Genomic DNA, 22026 nt, shown 5'->3' on the forward strand with positions numbered 1-22026 from the left:
AGGGAGCTGGCGCGCGCGCGCCCTAGAGAGCGGAGCCGCGCGCGCCAGCACATGACCGCAGGAGACGGGAACGGGTAAGTGACCTGGGATGCGATTCGCGAGCGGGCGCGTCCCGCTGTGCGAATCGCATCCCCAACGGCCATGAGAGAGCAGCGCTCCCGGTCAGCGGGACTGACCGGGGAGCTGCAGGGAAAGAGACGCCGTGAGCGCTCCGGGGAGGAGCGGGGACCCGGAGCGCTAGGCGTAACAGTACCCCCCCCCTTAGGTCTCCCCTTCTCTTTATCGGGTAACTGCCTCCCCTGGGATGAGGACACCGGGAAAGGATGGAGGGATTCCTCAACGGCAGGCAGAACCGCAGGAGTAGGAATGGGGAGAGAGGGCAGAGGGCGGGACCTGGCACGGGGCAGTGTGACACCAGGAGGAGGGCCATGAGGGGACACAGAAGCTTGCCTGATGGAACTGGGAGGGGGGGAGGGGCATTTCCTGTGGCAGGCAGAGTCCTTAATGACCTTAGGGGGACCAGATACAGGAGGAACCACAGAGTTACGGCAAGGGTTACTGGGAACCGGTTTTAGACAGTTCTTGGAACAAGAGGACCCCCAACTCTTGATCTCCCCAGTGGACCAATCCAGGGTTGGGGAATGAAGTTGAAGCCAGGGAAGTCCAAGGAGAATTTCCGAGGTGCAATTGGGGAGGACCAAAAGTTCAATCCTCTCGTGGTGAGATCCGATGCTCATAAGAAGGGGCTCCGTGCGGAAACGTATGGTACAGTCCAACCTGGCTCCGTTGACCGCGGAGATGCGGAGTGGCTTGACAAGACGGGTCACCGGAATATGGAATTTATTCACAAAGGACTCCCGAATAAAATTTCCAGAAGCTCCAGAGTCCAGACAGGCCACGGCTGAGAGGGGAGAGCTGGCTGAAGTGGAAATCCGAACAGGTACCGTGAGACGTGGAGAAGCCGACTTGGCATCAAGAGACGCCACACCCACGAGAGCTGAGTGTGAGCGTGCGTTTCCCAGACGTGGAGGACGGATTGGGCAATCCACCAGAAAATGTTCAGTACTGGCACAGTACAAACAAAGATTCTCTTCCTTACGGCGATTCCTCTCTTCCAGGGTCAGGCGAGACCGATCCACTTGCATGGCCTCCTCGGCGGGAGGCCTAGGCGCAGATTGCAGTGGAGACTGTGGGAGAGGTGGCCAGAGATCTAAGTCTTTTTCCTGGCGGAGCTCTTGATGCCTCTCAGAAAAACGCATGTCAATGCGAGTGGCTAGATGAATGAGTTCATGCAGGCTAGCAGGAGTCTCTCGTGCGGCCAGAACATCTTTAATGTTGCTGGATAGGCCTTTTTTAAAGGTCGCGCAGAGAGCCTCATTATTCCAGGAAAGTTCAGAAGCAAGAGTACGGAATTGTATGGCGTACTCGCCAACGGAGGAATTACCCTGGACCAGGTTCAGCAGGGCAGTCTCAGCAGAAGAGGCTCGGGCAGGTTCCTCAAAGACACTTCGAATTTCCGAGAAGAAGGAGTGTACAGAGGCAGTGACGGGGTCATCACGGTCCCAGAGCGGTGTGGCCCATGACAGGGCTTTTCCAGACAGAAGGCTGACTACGAAAGCCACCTTAGACCTTTCAGTAGGAAACTGATCCGACATCATCTCCAGATGCAGGGAACATTGGGAAAGAAAGCCACGGCAAAACTTAGAGTCCCCATTAAATTTGTCCGGCAAAGACAGGCGGAGGCTAGGAGTGGCCACTCGCTGCGGAAGAGGTGCAGGAGCTGGCGGAGGAGATGGTTGCTGCTGCTGTAGCTGAGACTGAATCTGCTGTAGCTGCGACTGGAGTTGCTGAGTCATGGTGGTCAAGTACGACAGCTGGTGATCTTGTTGGGCAATCTGTCGGGCTTGCTGGGCGACCAGTGTGGGGAGGTCGGCGACAACAGGCAGAGGAACTTCAGCGGGATCCATGGCCGGATCTACTGTCACGATGCCGGCTGGCAGGTAGTGGATCCTCTGTGCCAGAGAGGGATGGCGAGGACCGCGCTAGTGGACCGGTTCTAAGCCACTACAGGTTTTCACCAGAGCCCGCCGCAAAGCGGGATGGTCTTGCTGCGGCGGTAGTGACCAGGTCGTATCCACTAGCAACGGCTCACCTCTCTGGCTGCTGAAGATACTGAAGATAGGCGAGGTACAAAGGAGTAGGCAGTAGCAAGGTCGGACGTAGCAGAAGGTCGGGGGCAGGCGGCAAGGTTCGTAGTCAGGGGAGATAGCAAAGGTACTGGTACACAGACTATTAAACACACAATAACGCTTTCACTAGGCTCTAGGGCAACAAGATCCGGCAAGGGAGTGCAAGGGAGGAGACTAGATATAAGCAGGGAACAGGTGGGAACCAATTAAGCTAATTGGGCCAGGCACCAATCATTGGTGCACTGGCCCTTTAAGTCTCAGGGAGCTGGCGCGCGCGCGCCCTAGAGAGCGGAGCCGCGCGCGCCAGCACATGACCGCAGGAGACGGGAACGGGTAAGTGACCTGGGATGCGATTCGCGAGCGGGCGCGTCCCGCTGTGCGAATCGCATCCCCAACGGCCATGAGAGAGCAGCGCTCCCGGTCAGCGGGACTGACCGGGGAGCTGCAGGGAAAGAGACGCCGTGAGCGCTCCGGGGAGGAGCGGGGACCCGGAGCGCTAGGCGTAACAGTGTGTTTTCTTTTATTTTGCAGCCTGGACGGGATAAAATTAAAAAAGTGCGCGCCGGACTACTCCTTTAATATTTGGAATCTCACAAAAAAAAGAAAAATTTGTGGCAATGTAGAAAGTATTTGTGAGATGCAAACTGAGCCAGAGGCTTTTATTGTACATTTTGTTATAATATTGGCTGGACACTCTTCTAAGAGGTCTCCAAGAGAGGGGAAAATCAAAGAGTAGACAAGGGTGGCATTCCATGGATGTATGAAGACAGGTAGTTTATTGCAAAGAAACGTATCATAAGACTATTTTAGAAAATGACAGTTGTTTGAGGAGTATGCAGGGAACAACACTCTATTAAATTGCTCTGGTTTTTGGATCCTGTTGACAATTTTGTTCCTAACAAATGTCAGGATGATCAAAACAAAGGACAAACATGGCAGAGTTATTGGAAATTAAAGAAAAAATTTTAGTAAACAAGTTGTGCCAGCATGAAAAGAACAGTCCGGGAAAGCAGATGCCTAATACTGACATTTTTTGGAAAAAACTAATTAAATCATTCATATGTATTTCAAAAGCTACAGCATTTTTCTCCCCATCTTTCTTATATAGCAGTGACATATTCCACAAAATAACACACAAAGGGACACTTAAATTCTAGGGCTGCATCTTTAAAGGGAACCTGTCATCAGATTTTACCATATATAATGCCTGCCACCACGTTATGTATGGTAAAATCTTCTTTCTTACCATGCCTGGGAGACATTCCTGTTGGCAAGGATGGTGAAGATATGAAGTTTGAAAGGGGTTCCCTGCTGCCCTATAAGCAGTCCCTGGGCGGTAGCCATCCTCTTCTAGTCTCATCTGCTTGGGCTGTAATCACACCCCCTCAGTGTGATGGACAGCAGACAGAGCAGAGTGATGCACGGGCTGTCAATCACACTGAGGGGGCTTGATTACAGCCTGAGCAGACAGGACTAAAAGAGGATGGCTTCCATTCTATGGACTAGTTATGGGCCAGTGGGGGACACTTAAACCTCAAGCTGACAGGAATGTCTCCAGGGCATGGTAAGGAAGAATTTACCATACACAACGCCTTGCAACACATTATATGTGGTAAAATCTGTTGACAGGTTTCCTTTAAATATAAAAGGGTGTCCCAATATTCAAACTCTTTAGAAACTGAAGCTAGTTGGTTGATGTGAACCAGATTTATTATATTGTACTTGCTTCTTTCTTGGTGGGTCATGTGCCACAATTTGGTCACATGTTATTTGTGTCAGATTTAGTCTATCATTTTTTCCAAAATATGATTAGACCAACATGAGCCAAATGAATGTCTATCACTAATGTTAACATTGTATCTGGTAGGACCTTCTGTTGGACCTCCTGGACCACTCCAAAACCATTTGATTAAATAGAGAGAAGTTTTTTTAATTTGGAATTGGACTACGGATTTCCATTCTGGTATTGGTTACTTACTCGGCGAAAGGACCTGTGTTGTTTTGTAGTATACTTGTTTAGGCTCCTGAAATACAAGTTGTGTATTAAACAGGCGTACCCCATATTTGTAAATTTTTATATCCTAATTTTAACAATATTTATTTTAAAGGTTCATCAAATAAACTTTTGATGTATTTTAGATTAATGAATGTTGAATAACTTTCCAATAGCATGTTAATGAAAAATATGCTTCTTTCTATTGTATTTTTCCCGATCAGTCCTGTCAGCAAGCATTTCTGACTCATGCTGGAGTCCTAAACACTCAGAGCTGCCAGCCTGCTTTGTTCACAGCCAAACAGGCTGTGAACAAAGCAGGCTGGCAGCTCTGAGTGTTCTCCTTTGTGAACAAAGCAGACTGGCAGCTCGTAGTGTTTAGGACTCCAGCATGAGTCTGAAATGCTTGCTGCCAGGACTGGTAGGGAGACCCCTAGTGGTCATTTCTTCAAAGTGGAAAATTAAATAGAAAGAAGCATATTTTTTTAATAACATGCAATTGTAAAGTTATTCTGCATACATTAATCTATAATATATCAAATGTTTTTTTGATGAGAGGTACCCATTAATTAAACAAATAAATAAATAAATAGTTTTATATTTGTATGATCTGAGCTTGAATATTTAAATGGCACTGTCAGATACAAAATGTTGTACATCTTGGCAAAACATTAACCTTTCTAATGTACTTCATAAGAACATTTTATTTCCTTTTTATAGAAATCCTGGCTTGTAAAATCATGGCTTTGTCCAAGCTGAAGCACAGGCATGGACAAAGTCCAGTGAGTGAAGGTGGGCTAGCACTCCCCTGTGCTCTCTCCTGTGTGATAGGACTCCACTGTGCTCTCTCCTGTCTGATAGCACTCCTCTGTGCTCTCTTCATTCTGATAGCACTCCGCTGTGCTCTCTCCTGTCTGATAGCACTCCTCTGTGCTCTCTCCTGTCTGATAGCACTCCTCTGTGCTCTCTCCTGTCTGACAGCACTCCTCTGTGCTCTCTCCTGTCTAATAGCACTCCTCTGTGCTCTCTCCTGTCTGATAGTACTCCTCTGTGCTCTCCCCTGTCTGATAGCACTCCTTGGTGCTCTCTCCTGTCTGATAGTACTCCTCTGTGCTCTCTCCTGTCTGATAGGACTCCTCTGTGCTCTCCCCTGTCTGACAGAACTCAACTGTGCTCTCTCCTGTCTGATAGCACTCCTCTGTGCTCTCTCCTGTCTAATAGGACTCCTCTGTGCTCTCTCCTGTCTGATAGGACTCCTCTGTGCTCTCCTTTCTGATAGTACCCCTCTGTGCTCTCCCCTGTTTGAAAGGACTCATCTGTGCTCTCTCCTGTCTGATAGGACTCCTCTGTGCTCTCTCCTGTCTGAGAGTACCCCTCTGTGCTCTCCCCTGTTTGAAAGGACTCCTCTGTGCTCTCACCTGTCTGATAGGACTCCACTGTGCTCTCTCCTGTCTGATAGCACTCCTCTGTGCTCTCCCGTTTCATAGTACTCCTTGGTGCTCTCCTATCTGATAGCACTCCTATGTGCTCTCTCCTGTTTGATAGTACTCCTCAGTGCTCTCTCCTGTCTGATAGTACTGCTCTCTCCTGTCTGATAGCACTCCTCTGTGCTCTCTCCTGTCTGATAGTACTCCTTTGTGCTCTCTCCTGTCTGATAGCACTCCTTTGTGCTCTCTCCTGTCTGATAGTACTCCTCTGTGCTCTCTCCTGTCTGATAGCACTCCCCTGTGCTCTCTCCTGTCTGATAGGACTCCTCTGTGCTCTCTCCTGTCTGATAGCACTCCTCTGTGCTCTTTCCTGTTTGATAGTACTCATCTGTGCTCTCTCCTGTCTGATAGTACTCATCTGTGCTCTCTCCTGTCTGATAGCACTCCTCTGTGCTCTCTCCTGTCTGATAGCACTCCTCTGTGCTCTTTCCTGTCTGATAGCACTCCTCTGTGCTCTCACCTGTCTGATAGGACTCCTCTGTGCTCTCTCCTGTCTGATAGCACTCCTCTGTGCTCTCTCCTGTCTCATAGTACTGCTCTATACTCTCTCCTGTCTGATAGGATTCCTCTGTGCTCTCCGCTGTTTCATAGTACTCCTCTGTGCTCTCTCCTGTCTGATAGTATTCCTCTGTGCTCTCTCCTGTCTGATAGTACTCCTCTGTGCTCTACACTCTCTCACAGTACTCCTCGGTGCTCTCTCCTGTCTGATAGCACTCCTCTGTGCTCTCTCCTGTCTGATAGTAATCCTCAGTGCTCTCTCTTGTCTGATAGTACTGCTCTCTCCTGTCTGATAGCACTCCTCTGTGCTCTCTCCTGTCTGATAGTACTCATCTGTGCTCTCTCCTGTCTGATAGCACTCCTCTGTGCTCTCTACTGTCTGATAGTACTCCTCTGTGCTCTTTCCTGTCTGATAGGACTCCTCTGTGCTCTCTCCTGTCTAATAGCACTCCTCTGTGCTCTTTCCTGATAGTACTCCTCTGTGCTCTCTCCTGTTTGATAGCACTCCTCTGTGCTCTCTCTTGTCTGATAGCACTCCCATGTGCTCTCTCCTGTCTGATATGACTCCTCTGTGCTCTCTCCTGTCTGATAGCACTCCTCTATGCTCTCACCTGTCTGATAGGACTCCTCTGTGCTCTCTCCTGTCTGACAGCACAACTCTGTGTTCTCTCTCTCCTGTCGGATAGTACTCCTCTGTGCTCTCTCCTGTCTCATAGTACTGCTCTGTGCTCTCTCCTGTCTGATAGGATTCCTCTGTGCTCTACCCTGTCTCACAGTACTCCTCTGTGCTCTCTCCTGTTTGATAGCACTCCTCTGTGCTGTCTCCTGTCTGATAGCACTCCTCTCTCCTGTCTGAGAGCACTCCCCTGTGCTCTCTCCTGTCTGATAGGACTCCTCTGTGCTCTCTCCTGTCTGATAGCACTCCTCTGTGCTCTCACCTGTCTGATAGGACTCATCTGTTCTCTCTCCTGTCTGATGGCACAACTCTGTGCTCTCTCTCCTGTCTGATAGTACTCCTCTGTGCTCTCTTCGGTCTCATAGTACTGCTCTGTGCTCTCTCCTATCTGATAGGATTCCTCTGTGCTCTCCCCTGTTTCATAGTACTCATCTGTGCTCTCTCCTGTTTGATAGTACTCCTCTGTGCTGTACCCTGTCTCATAGTACTCCTCTGTGCTCTCTCCTGTCTGATAGTAATCCTCAGTGCTCTCTCTTGTCTGATAGTATTGCTCTCTCCTGTCTGATAGCACTCCTCTGTGCTCTCTCCTGTATGATAGTACTCCTCTGTCCTCTCTCCGGTCTGATAGTACTCCTCTGTGCTCTTTCCTGTCTGATAGCACTCCTCTGTGCTCTCTCCCGTCTAATAGTATTCCTCTGCGCTCTCTCCTGTCTGCATAAAATACACCTGTCCACTGAAGTAATCAAAGTCTGATAGTACTCCCCTGTGCGCTCTCCTGTCTGATAGTACTCATCTGTGCTCTCTCCTGTCTGATAGTACTCCCCTGTGCTCTCTCCTGTCTGATAGGACTCCTCTGTGCTCTCTCCGGTCTGATAGCATTCTTCTGTGCTCTCTCCTTCTGATATGACTTCTCTGTGCTCTCTCCTTTTTGATGGGAATCCTCTGTGCTCTATCCAGACTGATAGCACTCCTCTGTGCTCTTTCCTGTCTGATAGGACTCCTCTGTTCTCTCTGCTGTCTGATAGGACTCTTCTGTTCTCTCTCCTGTCTGATAGTATTCCTCTGTGCTCTTTCCTTCTAATATGACTTCTCTGTGCTCTCTCCTGTCTTATAGCACTCCTCTGTGCTCTCTCCTGTCTGATAGGACTCCTCTGTGCTCTCTCCTTTCTGATGGGACTCCTCTGTGCTCTATCCTGTCTGATAGCACTCCTCTGTGCTCTTCCCTGTCTGATAGGACTCCTCTGTGCTCTCTCCTGTCAGATAGCACTCCTCAATGCTCTCTCCTGCCTGATAGTACTCCTCTGTGCTCTTTCCTGTCTGATAGTACTCCTCTGTGCTCTCTCCTGTCTGTATAAAAGACACATGTCCACTGAAGTAATCAAAGTCTGACAGAACTCCCCTGTGCTTCCTCCTGTCTGATAGTACTCGTCTGTGCTCTCTCCTGTCTGATATAACTCCTCTGTGCTCTCTCTTGTCTGATAGTACTCCTCTGTGCTCTCTTCGGTCTCATAGTACTGCTCTGTGCTCTCTCCTATCTGATAGGATTCCTCTGTGCTCTCCCCTGTTTCATAGTACTCATCTGTGCTCTCTCCTGTTTGATAGTACTCCTCTGTGCTGTACCCTGTCTCATAGTACTCCTCTGTGCTCTCTCCTGTCTGATAGTAATCCTCAGTGCTCTCTCTTGTCTGATAGTATTGCTCTCTCCTGTCTGATAGCACTCCTCTGTGCTCTCTCCTGTATGATAGTACTCCTCTGTCCTCTCTCCGGTCTGATAGTACTCCTCTGTGCTCTTTCCTGTCTGATAGCACTCCTCTGTGCTCTCTCCCGTCTGATAGTATTCCTCTGCGCTCTCTCCTGTCTGCATAAAATACACCTGTCCACTGAAGTAATCAATGTCTGATAGTACTCCCCTGTGCGCTCTCCTGTCTGATAGTACTCATCTGTACTCTCTCCTGTCTGATAGGACTCCTCTGTTCTCTCTGCTGTCTGATAGGACTCTTCTGTTCTCTCTCCTGTCTGATAGTATTCCTCTGTGCTCTTTCCTTCTAATATGACTTCTCTGTGCTCTCTCCTGTCTTATAGCACTCCTCTGTGCTCTCTCCTGTCTGATAGGACTCCTCTGTGCTCTCTCCTTTCTGATGGGACTCCTCTGTGCTCTATCCTGTCTGATAGCACTCCTCTGTGCTCTTCCCTGTCTGATAGGACTCCTCTGTGCTCTCTCCTGTCAGATAGCACTCCTCGATGCTCTCTCCTGCCTGATAGTACTCCTCTGTGCTCTTTCCTGTCTGATAGTACTCCTCTGTGCTCTCTCCTGTCTGTATAAAAGACACATGTCCACTGAAGTAATCAAAGTCTGACAGAACTCCCCTGTGCTTCCTCCTGTCTGATAGTACTCGTCTGTGCTCTCTCCTGTCTGATATAACTCCTCTGTGCTCTCTCTTGTCTGATAGGACTCCCCTGTGCTCTCTCCTGCCTAATAGTACTCATCTGTGCTCTATCCTGTCTGATAGTACTCCCATGTGCTCTCTCCTGTCTGATAGGACTCCTCTGTGCTCTCTCCTGCCTAATAGGAATCCTCTGTGCTCTCTCCTGTCTGATAGTACTCCTCTGTGCTCTCTCCTGTCTGATAGTATTCCTCTGTGCTCTTTCCTTCTGATATGACTTCTCTGTGCTCTCTCCTGTCTTATAGCACTCCTCTGTGCTCTCTCCTGTCTGATAGGACTCCTCTGTGCTCTCTCCTGTCTGATAGCACTCCTCAATGCTCTCTCCTGCCTGATAGTACTCCTCTGTGCTCTCTCCTGTCTGTATAAAAGACACATGTCCACTGAAGTAATCAAAGTCTGACAGAACTCCTGTGATTTCTCTTGTCTGATAGTACTTGTCTGTGCTCTCTCCTGTCTGATAGTACTCCCCTGTGCTCTCTCCTGTCTGATAGGACTCCTCTGTGCTCTTTCATGTCTGATAGTACTCCACTGTGCTCTCTCCTTCTGATATGACTTCTCTGTGCTCTCTCCTGTCTGATAGCACTCCTCTGTGCTCTCCCTTGTCTGATAGGACTCCTCTGTGCTCTTTCCTTTCTTATAGCACTCCTCTGTGCTCTCTCCTGTCTGATAGGACTCCTCTGTGCTCTCTCCTTTCTTATGGGACGCCTCTGTGCTCTATCCTGTCTGATAGCACTCCTCTGTGCCCTCTTCTGTCTCATACCAGTCCTCTGTGCTCTCCCCTGTCTGATAGGACTCCTCTGTGCTCTCTCCATTCTGGTAGGACTTCCCCGGTGCTCTCTCCTGTCTGATAGGACCCCTTTGTGCTCTCTACTGTCTGATAGCACTCCTCTGTGCTCTCTCCTGTCTGATAGCACTCCTCTGTGCTCTCTCATGTCTGATAGCACCCCTCTGTGCTCTCTCCTGTCTGATAATCACATTTGCCCATAATCATGTGCTGCTTTTGTTGGTTTGCCCACTAATAAAGGAAGTGATCAGTCTATAATTTTAATGGTAGGTTTATTTGAACAGTGAGAGACAGAATAACAAAAAGAAAAAAAAATCCAGAAAAACACATTTCAAATTAGTTATAAATTGATTTTCATTGTACTCAGTAAAATAAGTATTTGAACTCTTTGCAAAACTCAGACATTTCTTGTAGTTGGCCACCAGGTTTGCACACATTTCAGGGGGCCTTTTGTCCCATTCCTCTTTAAAGATTCTGTCCAAGTCATAAAGGTTTTAACGCTGGCATTTGGCAACTCAAACTTTTAGATTAAGATTAAAGGAGAATTGTCATGGAAGAAAATGTATCCCCTATCTGAAGGATAGGGGATAAGTTTTAGATCGCGGGGGGTCCAAGTGCTGCCCCCCCCCCCCCCCGTGATCTCCTGTTTAGAGCCCTGGCTCTCCTTTACAGTGACACATCACAAACCCCCCCTGAAGCGGGGGCCACCATGCCCCCTCCATATAGTTCTATGGGAGAGCCGTTCAGCAATATTCGGCTCTCCCATAGAGATACTTAGAAAGGGCGTTGTGGCCCCCACTTCTGGCAGTGCACTGCTGTAAAGGAGAGCCAGGGCTCCAAACAAGAGATTTCGGGGGTCCCAGCGCTCGGACCTCCCCCTATCTAAAACTTATCCCCTATCCTTTGGATAGGCGATACGTTTTTCCATGATACTTCTTCTTTAATGAATGAGATTAAGGTCTAAAGATTGGCTAGGCCACTACAGGACTTTAAATGCTTTTTCTTGAGCCACTCATTTGTTGCCTTGGTAGTGTATTTTGAGTCATTGTCATGCAGGAATACTGCTCCACAACCCATTTTCAATTCCCTGGTTGAGGAAAAGAGGTCCTCACTCAAGATTTCATGGTACATGGTCCCATCCGTTGCCCTTTTGATGCAGTAAAGTTGTCCTGTCCCCTTAGCAGAAAATGTTCCCAAAGCACAATGTTTCCATCTCCATGTTTGATGTGGGGATGGCGTTCTTGGGGTCATAGTCAGAATTCCTCCTCCTCCAAACATGTTGAGTTCATGCCAAAGAACTCGATTTTGGTCTTAACTGACTACAACACTTTCATCCAGTTCTCCTCTGAATCATTCCAATGTGTTACCAATTGCTTTCTTGGTGACTATGGTCCCAGCTGCCTTGAGATCATTGATAAGATCTTCCTGTGAAGTTCTGGGTTGATTAATCACCAATCTCATCATCACTGTAACTCTGTGAGGTAAGACCATGCATGATGCCTGTTACGCCGAGCGCTCCGGGTCCCTGCTCCTCCCCGGAGCGCTCACGGCGTCTCTCTCCCTGCAGCGCCCCGGTCAGACCCGCTGACCGGGAGCGCTGCACTTACAGTACTGTGCCAGTACCGAGCATTTCTTGGTGGATTGCCCTATTCGTCCTCCACGTCTAGGAAACGCACGCACGCACCCAGCTCACGTGGGTGTGGCGTCTCTTGGTTCAAAGTCTGCTTCTCCACGTTTCACGGTGCACGTGCGGATATCTCCTTCTGCCAACTCCTCCCTCTCAGCCGTGGCCTGCTTGGACTCTGGTGCCTCTGGGAATTTTATTTTGGATTCTTTGGTGAATAAATTCTGCATTCCGGTGACCCGTCTCGTCAAGCCGCTCTACATTTCCGCGGTCAACGGAGTTAGATTGGATTGCACCGTGCGTTACCGCACAAAACCCCTCTTAATGTGCATTGGACCCCATCACGAATTGATTGAATTTTTTGTCCTTCCCAACTGCACTTCTGAGGTCCTCCTCGGTCTGCCATGGCTCCAGCTTCATTCTCCCACCCTTGACTGGACCACCGGGGAGATCAAGAACTGGGACTCTGCTTGCCATAAGAAATGCCTCTCCCCCCCTCCCAGTCCCGTCAGGCAAGCCTCAGTGCCTCCTCCTACACCTGGTCTCCCCAAGGCTTATCAGGAATGTACCTTGCCTCCTCATAGCCCCCGTCCTGGTGACACCCTGCCCCGTGCTAAGCTTCACCCTCTGCCCTCCCTCCCCATTCCCACTCCTGCTGTACTGCCTGCCTTTGAGGAAACCCTACAGTCACTCCCGGTGTCCTCGTCCCATGTGAAGCAGCTGCCGGACAAAAAAAGGGGGAGACCTAAGGGGGGGGGGGGGGGTACTGTTACGCCGAGCGCTCCGGGTCCCTGCTCCTCCCCGGAGCGCTCACTGCGTCTCTCTCCCTGCAGCGCCCCGGTCAGACCCGCTGACCGGGAGCGCTGCACTGACATTGCCGGCGGGGATGCGATTCGCACAGCGGGACGCGCCCGCTCGCGAATCGCATCCCAAGTCACTTACCCGTCCCGGTCCCCAGCTGTCATGTGCTGGCGCGCGCGGCTCCGCTCTCTAGGGCGCGCACGCGCCAGCTCTCTGAGACTTAAAGGGCCAGTGCACCAATGATTGGTGCCTGGCCCAATTAGCTTGATTAGCTTCCACCTGCTCCCTGGCTATATCACATCACTTCCCCTGCACTCCCTTGCCGGATCTTGTTGCCTTGTGCCAGTGAAAGCGTTTAGTGTTGTCCAAGCCTGTGTTACCTGATCTCCTGCTATCCATATTGACTACGAACCTTGCCGCCTGCCCCGACCTTCTGCTACGTCTGACCTTGCCTCTGCCTAGTCCTTCTGTCCCACGCCTTCTCAGCAGTCAGCGAGGTTGAGCCGTTGCTAGTGGATACGACCTGGTTGCTACTGCCGCAGCAAGACCATCCCGCTTTGCGGCGGGCTCTGGTGAACACCAGTAGCCTCTTAGAACCGGTCCACCAGCACGGTCCACGCCAATCCCTCGCTGACACAGTGGATCCACAACCTGTAAGCCGAATCGTGACAATGCCACCCACTCAGGGAGACACCAACTCCTGTAAACTTTTTACCAAGCTGCTTGGCGATGGTCCCGTAGCCCATTCTAGTCCTTTTTAGGCCTACAATCTTGTCCCTGATATCCTTGGATAGTTTTTTTGGTCTTGAGCATGGTGATAGTTTGGAATTTGATTACTTCAGTGGACAGGTGTCTTTTATACAGGTAACAAGCTGAGATTAGGATCACTCCCTTTAAGAGAGTGCTTGTAACCTCTGTTTGTTACCTTTATAAAAGACACCTGGCGGGCAGAAATCTTGCTGAATGATAGGGCGTATAATTCAAATCAACTTATGTAAATGTATTGTTCTGTCTTTCACTGTTTAAATAAATCTACCATTAAAATAGAAGACTGATAATTTATTTGTCAGTGGGCAATCATATAAAATCAGCAGGGGATCAAATACATTTTTCCTTCATTGTACGCTGTGAACAAATGTGTGACACAATAGGTATGTAGACATATATATGTCTCACTAGTGAGTCTGCGGACAAATATTTGTCTAAACATAAAAACATGAAGTTCAAAAAATCTACTATGGGTCATGAGGCACAATAGTAAATGGAATGTGTTATGTTTGATTGTTCACAATTCACTGAAGACAAACATGATTTAAAATGAGTAAATCTGGGCCCATGAAACTGAATGCGGAAACAATCTACGACAGCTGTTGTCTGAGGGGATCTCTGGCTAGTCACACATTTCCCTTGCAGCAGCTGTATGTATGGAGTTAGTCTGCCAGAGTAAGAGCTATTTGCAACAGCTTTCTGCTCTGGCTCATAGAAAGAAGGGGGAAGGTGGGTGGGGAGTCACAAATGAACATCCATTAGCCCTATAAGGAGTCCTGCCTTAACATATGAGGACATAGGGCTATCTTGAAAGGCTTTACTGTTGCTGGCTTCTGGATTTCACCATCACTTTGGACCAGATGTGGTTAAAACCTGAGGAAAAGTAGTGATGATAAAATATATCTGTGTCTCACACTGGCGACTACCCAGACAGGGTCAGACATGGCTCTGCCATGCTATATTCTGCACACAAATGCCTCACATTGTTCGTCATTAAGATGAACAATCTTTTCGTGGACACTTACATCTGAGGGCATCCCACAGAATATTTTTGTTCAAGACGTTTGAAAGCTTTTTCACAATCCACAAACACCACATATAGAAATTATTGGAATTCATTGATCTCCGGTGTTCTGAGATCGGCACGTTCCCACAGAGTGAGCAGTCATTTCACATGCAAATACAGCACTCTACATTGACATCTCTCTGCACTGACATCCCTCCACAGTGGAAAACTGCAACATGGTGAGGACGGCATGCTCACGTTGAGTAAACAGCCCCCTCACCCCTCGGCAAAAGGGTAAGCTAAAAAACTCTTTCCCTTACAGGACACATACAGACTTCTCTATAAGAGCTGCAATAATAACGGTCTATAAACACAATTACAAATAGTTAATTGCCCCATTTACAATAAGTATCTTTATCAAATATTTTTATCCGTATTTTATTACTTAATTTGTAGTCCTTTATACTTACATTCAGCTACCTAGATGACCACAAAGGCCTGCGATTTGTTCCAGGTGTAGAGTATCTATTAATTTTATTTAAAAAAATATATATTTTATCTAATATATGTCATCTTATAGTTCCAATTCTTTTCATTTTCTTTTCCCTTTTTTGAATCTAATTTATTTTATCTATTAATTTGGTTTGCTTTATTATTTTTATGATAGTACATCCCATATTACTAGACATTCCATTTGTACTGATTTACAAGTGGTTTACCTAGAAGAACTGTAATTGTCAGTTTACTTTAATTTTGGTTTTCTGCTCTGCCATTCCAAGTGATCAAGGTGATTTTAAGTGATGGTTGATGGGAAAAGAGTGTTCCCCCCAATAAATTTGTCGTTTTTACCAACGAATCCAGCAAACAACTTTCCATGTTTGATAATTTCTCCGAAACCATAATTCCCCATGATGTGTTCAAGAGCCAATCTTCACATTAAAGTTACCAAGATATTACCCTTTGGGATTTTCCCAAGTACGCCATTTAGCTCACTGTAGAGGCTCTCTTTGTCTTGTAAGTCAGCGGCTCTGTCAGTGTATAACATTGCTTTATATTAAAGTTTTGCACCCATGTTCTGAATCTGGCTATGACCATTTCATATCTGACGGGTGCAGCATAGGCCTGCAGGCTCAACAGATATCCAACCTCACGTTCATAGGAAGTGTTTTATACTTATAAATCAGCACATGCCCCGAGGGAAACATACGGTATGTTTGCCAAAGTCAGGCATCGCTGAGGCCCAGGATCTCTATTTTCAGGTGGCCTGCCTCCTTAGCCTCATGCTGAGGCTGACACCTTTGATATCGCTTTCAAGGAAAAGCATTTTATAAATCAGCCACAGGATACCAGAACAGATTCAGTTTAAAGGGGTACTCCGGTGGAAAACATTTATTTTTTTTAAATCATCTGGTGCCAGAAAGTTAAAGGGGTATTCCAGGCAAAACCTTTTTGTATATATATCAACTGGCTCCGGAAAGTTAAACAGATTTGTTAATTACTTCTATTAAAAAATCTTAATCCTTCCAATAGTTATTAGCTTCTGAAGTTTTCTGTCTAACTGCTCAATGATGATGTCACGTCCCGGGAGCTGTGCATGATGGGAGAATATCCCCATAGGAACTGCACAGCTCCCGGGACATGAGTCATCAGAGAGCAGTTAGACAGAAAACAACAACTCAACTTCAGAAGCTAATAACTATTGGAAGGATTAAGATTTTTTAATAGAAGTAATATACAAATCTGTTTAACTTTCCGGAGCCAGTTGATATATATATAAAAAAAGTTATGGCCTGGAATACCCCTTTAAACATATTTGTAAATCACTTCTATTAAAAAATCTTAATCCTTCCAATACTCATCAGCTGCTGTATACTACAGAGGAAGTTCATTTCTTTTTGAATTTCCTTTCTGTCTGACCATAGTGCTTTCTGCTGACACCTCTGTCCATGTCAGGAACTGTCCAGAGCAGGAACAAATCCCCATAGCATATCTCTCCTGCTTTGGACAGTTCCTGACATGGACAGAGGTGTCAGCAGAGAGCAACGTGGTCAGAAAGTCTGGTGCCAGAAAGTTAAACATATTTGTAAATTACTTCTATTAAAAAATCTTAATCCTTCCAATACTCATCAGCTGCTGTATACTACAGAAGAAGTTCATTTCTTTTTGAATTTCCTTTCCGTCTGACCATAGTGCTTTCTGCTGACACCTCTGTCCATGTCAGGAACTGTCCAGAGCAGGAACAAATACCCATAGCAAATCTCTCCTGCTTTGGACAGTTTCTGACATGGACAGAGGTGTCAGCAGAGAGCACTGTGATCAGACAGAAAGGAAATTCATAAGAAAAGAACTTCTTCTGTATTATACAGCAGCTGATAAGTACTGGAAGGATTAAGATTTTTTAATAGAAGTATTTTACAAATATGTTTAAAGGGGTATTCCCGGATTTTTTTTTATTTGACTATGCTACAGGTGCTATAAAGTTAGTGTAGTTCATAATATAGTGTCTGTACCTGTGTGTGATGGTTGTCTCACAATTCTTCTGTGATTTTCACCCCAATAATTATTTTTACCAGTATATAAAATGACTGTTGTCTCAGATTTTTCCCAGGTTGCAATGCGGCCGAGACCTGACTCACTAGTCAGCTGATGACAGGGAGCCTGTCTGCTTCAATGGGTGGAGGGATCGCTTGGTGGGAGAGAGATCAATCTGCAACAGCTGTAGGCACACTGATTGAAAACCACACTGATTTGAATGGATGCAGCTCATTTATGTTTCAATGGGTGGGGTGGCTGATGTGTGGGAGGGAGGAAGATGGAATTGTGGGATTTATAGTCAAAAAAAGAAAAGTCAAACAGGAAATACCAGTTCACAAAAAGCTAGCCACAGTGTTATGGTATCTCGCAACATAGCCATTTAGCCCCAAGACAGGGCAGATCCTTCCTAAGTATGTCCATTACTGTCTGCCAGGTACGTACTAAAGTCACCTTATGGTGGATAACCCCTTTTAACTTTTTGGCACCAGATGATTTAAAAAAAAAAAAAAAACCTTTTTCCACCAGAGTACCTGTTACGCCGAGCGCTCCGGGTCCCTACTCCTCCCCGGAGTGCTCACAGCATTCTCCTGTTCGCAGCGCCCCGGTCAGACCTGCTGACCGGGTGCGCTGCGATAATGTCTCTAGCCGGGATGCGATTCGCGATGCGGGACGCGCCCTCTCGCGGTGCGCATCCCGACCCGCTTACCAGACTTGCTCCCCGTCTGTGCTGCCCCGGCGTGCGCGACCCCGCTCCCTAGGGCGCGCGCGCCGGGTCTTTGCGATTTAAAGGGCCGGTGCGCCACTGATTGGCGCATGGGTTTTAATTAGTGTCTTCACCTGTGCACTCCCTATATTACCTCACTTCCCCTGCACTTCCTTGCCGGATCTTGTTGCCATTGTGCCAGTGAAAGCGTTCCTTGTGTGTTCCTAGCCTGTGTTCCAGACCTCTTGCCGTTGCCCCTGACTACGATCCTTGCTGCCTGCCCTGACCTTCTGCTACGTCCGACTCTGCTCTTGTCTATCCCTTGTACCGCGCCTATCTCAGCAGTCAGAGAGGTTGACCCGTTGCCGGTGGATACGACCTGGTTGCTACCGCCGCTGCAAGTCCATCCCGCTTTGCGGCGGGCTCTGGTGAAAACCAGTAGCAACTTAGAACCGGTCCACCGACACGGTCCACGCCAATCCCTCTCTGACACAGAGGATCCACCTCCAGCCTGCCGAATCCTGACAGTACCCCTTTATGGTCTATTCACACGTACAGTATTCTGTGCAGATTTGATGCGCAGGATTTTCTGCTGCAGATTTCAATGTAAACTGAACACAGCTTGAAATCCTGCGCATTAAATCTGCGCAGGATCCTGTACGTGTGAATAGATCCTTAAGCTGCTTTTACCCTGGAGTAGTTATGCTCTTGGTGAGGATGATGTAAAATGGTCTAACACCCTTTTTAAAAGCGGCGTTGATTTGCTTTTTGAGAGCTCACCACATCTATATTCAGCTTCCACCGCTCAACCAGGGTTGCTGACACAATTAACCCCTACATCCGCAACCTGTGTACCAGCTAGTTGCTTGCTGCTTCAGCAACCACAGAGCCCTTGACTACTCTGTGGCTTAATTTGGAAGCCCCATTAAAAATCAATATTCAAGGTCTATTATATTAACACAAGCATCTCCAAGAGAGGAAAAGATTCAGCACGTAAAGGGGTACTCCGCCCCTAGACATCTTATCCCCTATCCAAAGGATAGAGGATAAGATGCCTGATCGCGGGGTTCCCCTGCGATCTCGGCTGCTGCACCCGGCGTTCGTTTAGAGCGCCCCGCTCGTGATGTCATGGCCACGCCCCCTAAATGCAAGTCTATGGGAGGGGGCGTGACAGCTGTCACGCCCCCTCTCATAGACTTGCATTGAGAGGGCATGGCCGTGAAGTTACAAGCGGGGAGTAAACGTGATGTCACAAGCCTCCGCCCTGCATCTCCAGTAACACGGCACAGAGCAAAGTTCGCTCCGTGCGCTGGATGTCTGGGGTACAGCAGCCAAGATCGCAGGGGTCCCCAGCGGCGGGACCCCCGCGATCAGACATCTTGTCCCCTATCCTTTGGATAGGAGATAAGATGTCTAGGGGCAGAGTACCCCTTTAAACCCTGTGTCTTAAAAGTCATCCATCTGTAATGAAGATATTTTTTAAAGCAACAACTGTACTTTAAAAACATAATCAGATGCACGCTAGCTAGCTAATGCATTTTCAATCTAATGGTTGTAATACAGCTGGTTGCCAACCACCAGTGTACCATGTGTCCTGGTTCTTACCAGCATTGGCGACATTCTCTATGCCCTGTGTCTACTGTCTTTCCTTGTCTTCCTGCTCTGGTGTGTCTATTGCTGCAGTTTCCAAACTGTTCACTAAGAGTCGCCTGCAAGCACTGGCTGAGTTTATAGAGCCCGCGTGCAATCCCTAATGGATCCTCCTCCAATCTCAGTCAGGAACTCCCTTTATTAGTCGGCCACACCTGCTGTTCCTGGCCTTAGCAAGGTTGCATTTTTGATTGTATCATGCACTGCTAAGGTCTCTGTTGTCTGACCTGATGTCTGTCTGCTGTTCCTGATGTCTGTCTGTATTCTGAACTTTGCCATTGCCTTGGACTGTCTACCACGAATCCTGTTTGCTTGCAGCTTGTACCAGCCAACCTGCACCTGTAGCCTTCTTGGCTAGCTGCTCTCACAGCTACTGCTATAAACACCTGTTTAGCTCTGCTGCATCTGATAGTATCTTTAGTGTCAGTTTGCCCCATTCTGCCCGCCTGGCCGGCTGCCACTTGTGGCACAGTTGGTCCACACCTGTGAGGAGGTGCAGATATAATTATTAAAAGTAATCCTGGCCCAGTTATTCTGACACTCTGTTTACCTTGGCATTATTAAAAGTGGGGCCCCAAATGTTAAAATATAGTGCCAACAAGATAGACTTTATCAGAGCTCATTAAGATATGAAAGCAATGCTGTGATTGGTTGCTGTGGGAAGATCTCTCCAATTTTTCTCTCAGATAGTATGAAGTGTATATTAGCAAAAACTTTTTGTATAATGTAGATAATACCATTATATGTATATTTGTAATATATATAAGTTAAAAAATGTGTATATTTTTGGGTGAAAAAATGCTGTCCCTGCAGCTATTGCATGTGTTACTCTGTGTGGAGACCAAACAAAGGAAGTGAGGACAGGACAAGCAGGGCTCTGTGCAGACTCCTGGTTTGTCAATCATCCTGATGTGTGAGCTGAGAGTGTGTCACAGACCTCACTGCACAGAGCCCTGCTTGTCCTCACTGCACAGAGCCCTGCTTGTCCTCAGCGTACAGAGCCCTGCTTGTCCTCAGCGCACAGAGCTCTGCTTGTCCTTAGCGCACAGAGCCCTGCTTGTCCTCAGTGTACAGAGCCCTGCTTGTCCTCAGTGCACAGAGCCCTGCTTGTCCTCAGTGTACAGAGTCCTGCTTGTCCTCAGTTTACAGAGCCCTGCTTGTCCTCAGTGCACAGAGCCCTGCTTGTCTTCAGCGCACAGAGCCCAGCTTGTCCTCAGCGCACAGAGCCCTGCTTGTCCTCAGTGCACAGAGCCCTGCTTGTCTTCAGTGTACAGAGCCCTGCTTGTCCTCAGCGCACAGAGCCCTGCTTGTCCTCAGCGCACAGAGACCTGCTTGTCCTCAGTTCACAGAGCCCTCCTTGTCCTCAGTGTACAGAGCCCTCCTTGTCCTCAGCGCACAGAGCCCTGCTTGTACTCAGTGTACAGAGCCCTGCTTATCCTCAGCGCACAGAGCCCTGCTTTTCTTCAGTGCACAGAGCCCTGCTTGTCCCCTTGCACAGAACCCTTCTTGTCCTCAGCGCACAGAGCCCTGCTTGTCCTCAGTTCACAGAGCCCTCCTTGTCCTCAGTGTACAGAGCCCTGCTTGTCCTCAGCGCACAGAGCCCTGCTTGTCTTCAGCGCACAGAGACCTGCTTGTCTTCAGCGCACAGAGCCCTGCTTGTCCTCAGCACACAGAGCTCTGCTTGTCCTCAGTTCACAGAGCCCTCCTTGTCCTCAGTGTACAGAGCCCTGCTTGTCCTCAGTGTACAGAATCCTGCTTGTCCTCAGTTCACAGAGCCCTGCTTTTTTTCAGAGCACAGAGCCCTGCTTGTCCTCAGCGCACAGAACCCTGCTTGTCCTCAGCGCACAGAACCCTGCTTGTCCTCAGGGCACACAGCCCTGCTTGTCCTCAGCGCACAGAGCCCTGCTTGTCCTCAGCGCACAGAGCCCTGCTTGTCCTCAGTCTACACAGCCCTGCTTGTCCTCAGTCTACACAGCCCTGCTTGTCCTCAGTGCACAGAACCCTGCTTGTCCTCAGCGCACAGAGACCTGCTTGTCCTCAGTGTACAGAGCCCTGCTTGTCCTCAGTGTACAGAGCCCTGCTTTTCCTCAGTGTACAGAGTCCTGCTTTTCCTCAGTGTACAGAGCCCTGCTTGTCCTCAGTGTACAGAACCCTGATTGTCCTCAGTGTACAGAGCCCTGCTTGTCCTCAGTGTACATAACCCTGCTTGTCCTCAGTGTACAGAGCCCTGCTTGTCCTCAGAGTACAGAGCCCTGCTTTTCCTCTGTGTACAGAACCCTGCTTGTCCTCAGTGTACATAGCCCTGCTTATCTTCAGTGTACAGAGCCCTGCTTGTCCTAAGTGTACAGAACCCTGCTTGTCCTCAGTGTACAGAGCCCTGGTTGTCCTCAGTGTACAGAACCCTGCTTGTCCTCAGTGCACAGAGCCCTGCTTGTCCTCAGTGTACAGAGCCCTGATTGTCCTCAGTGTACAGAGCCCTGCTTTTCCTCAGTGTACAGAGTCCTGCTTTTCCTCAGTGTACAGAGCCCTGCTTGTCCTCAGTGTACAGAACCCTGCTTGTCCTCAGTGTACAGAGCCCTGCTTGTCCTCAGTGTACATAACCCTGCTTGTCCTCAGTGTACAGAGCCCTGCTTGTCCTCAGAGTACAGAGCCCTGCTTTTCCTCTGTGTACAGAACCCTGCTTGTCCTCAGTGTACAGAGCCCTGCTTGTCCTCAGTATACAGAACCCTGCTTGTCCTCAGTGCACAGAGCCCTGCTTGTCCTCAGTGCACAGAGCCCTGCTTGTCCTCAGTGCACAGAGCCCTGCTTGTCCTCAGTGTAGAGAGCCCTGCTTGTCCTCTGTGTACAGATTCCTGCTTGTCCTCAGTG

General features: G+C 48.4%; 1 protein-coding gene across 4 annotated transcripts in view; it reads right to left on the reverse strand.

Annotated features, from left to right (window-relative positions):
• Positions 1-22026, reverse strand: part of LOC130276433 (DNA topoisomerase I, mitochondrial-like) — a 224744-nt gene that overhangs the window by 200085 nt on the left and 2633 nt on the right. The gene's annotated exons all lie outside the window — the stretch shown is intronic.

This window comes from Hyla sarda, chromosome 6 (genome assembly GCF_029499605.1).
Source record: "Hyla sarda isolate aHylSar1 chromosome 6, aHylSar1.hap1, whole genome shotgun sequence".
NCBI lineage: Eukaryota > Metazoa > Chordata > Amphibia > Anura > Hylidae > Hyla > Hyla sarda.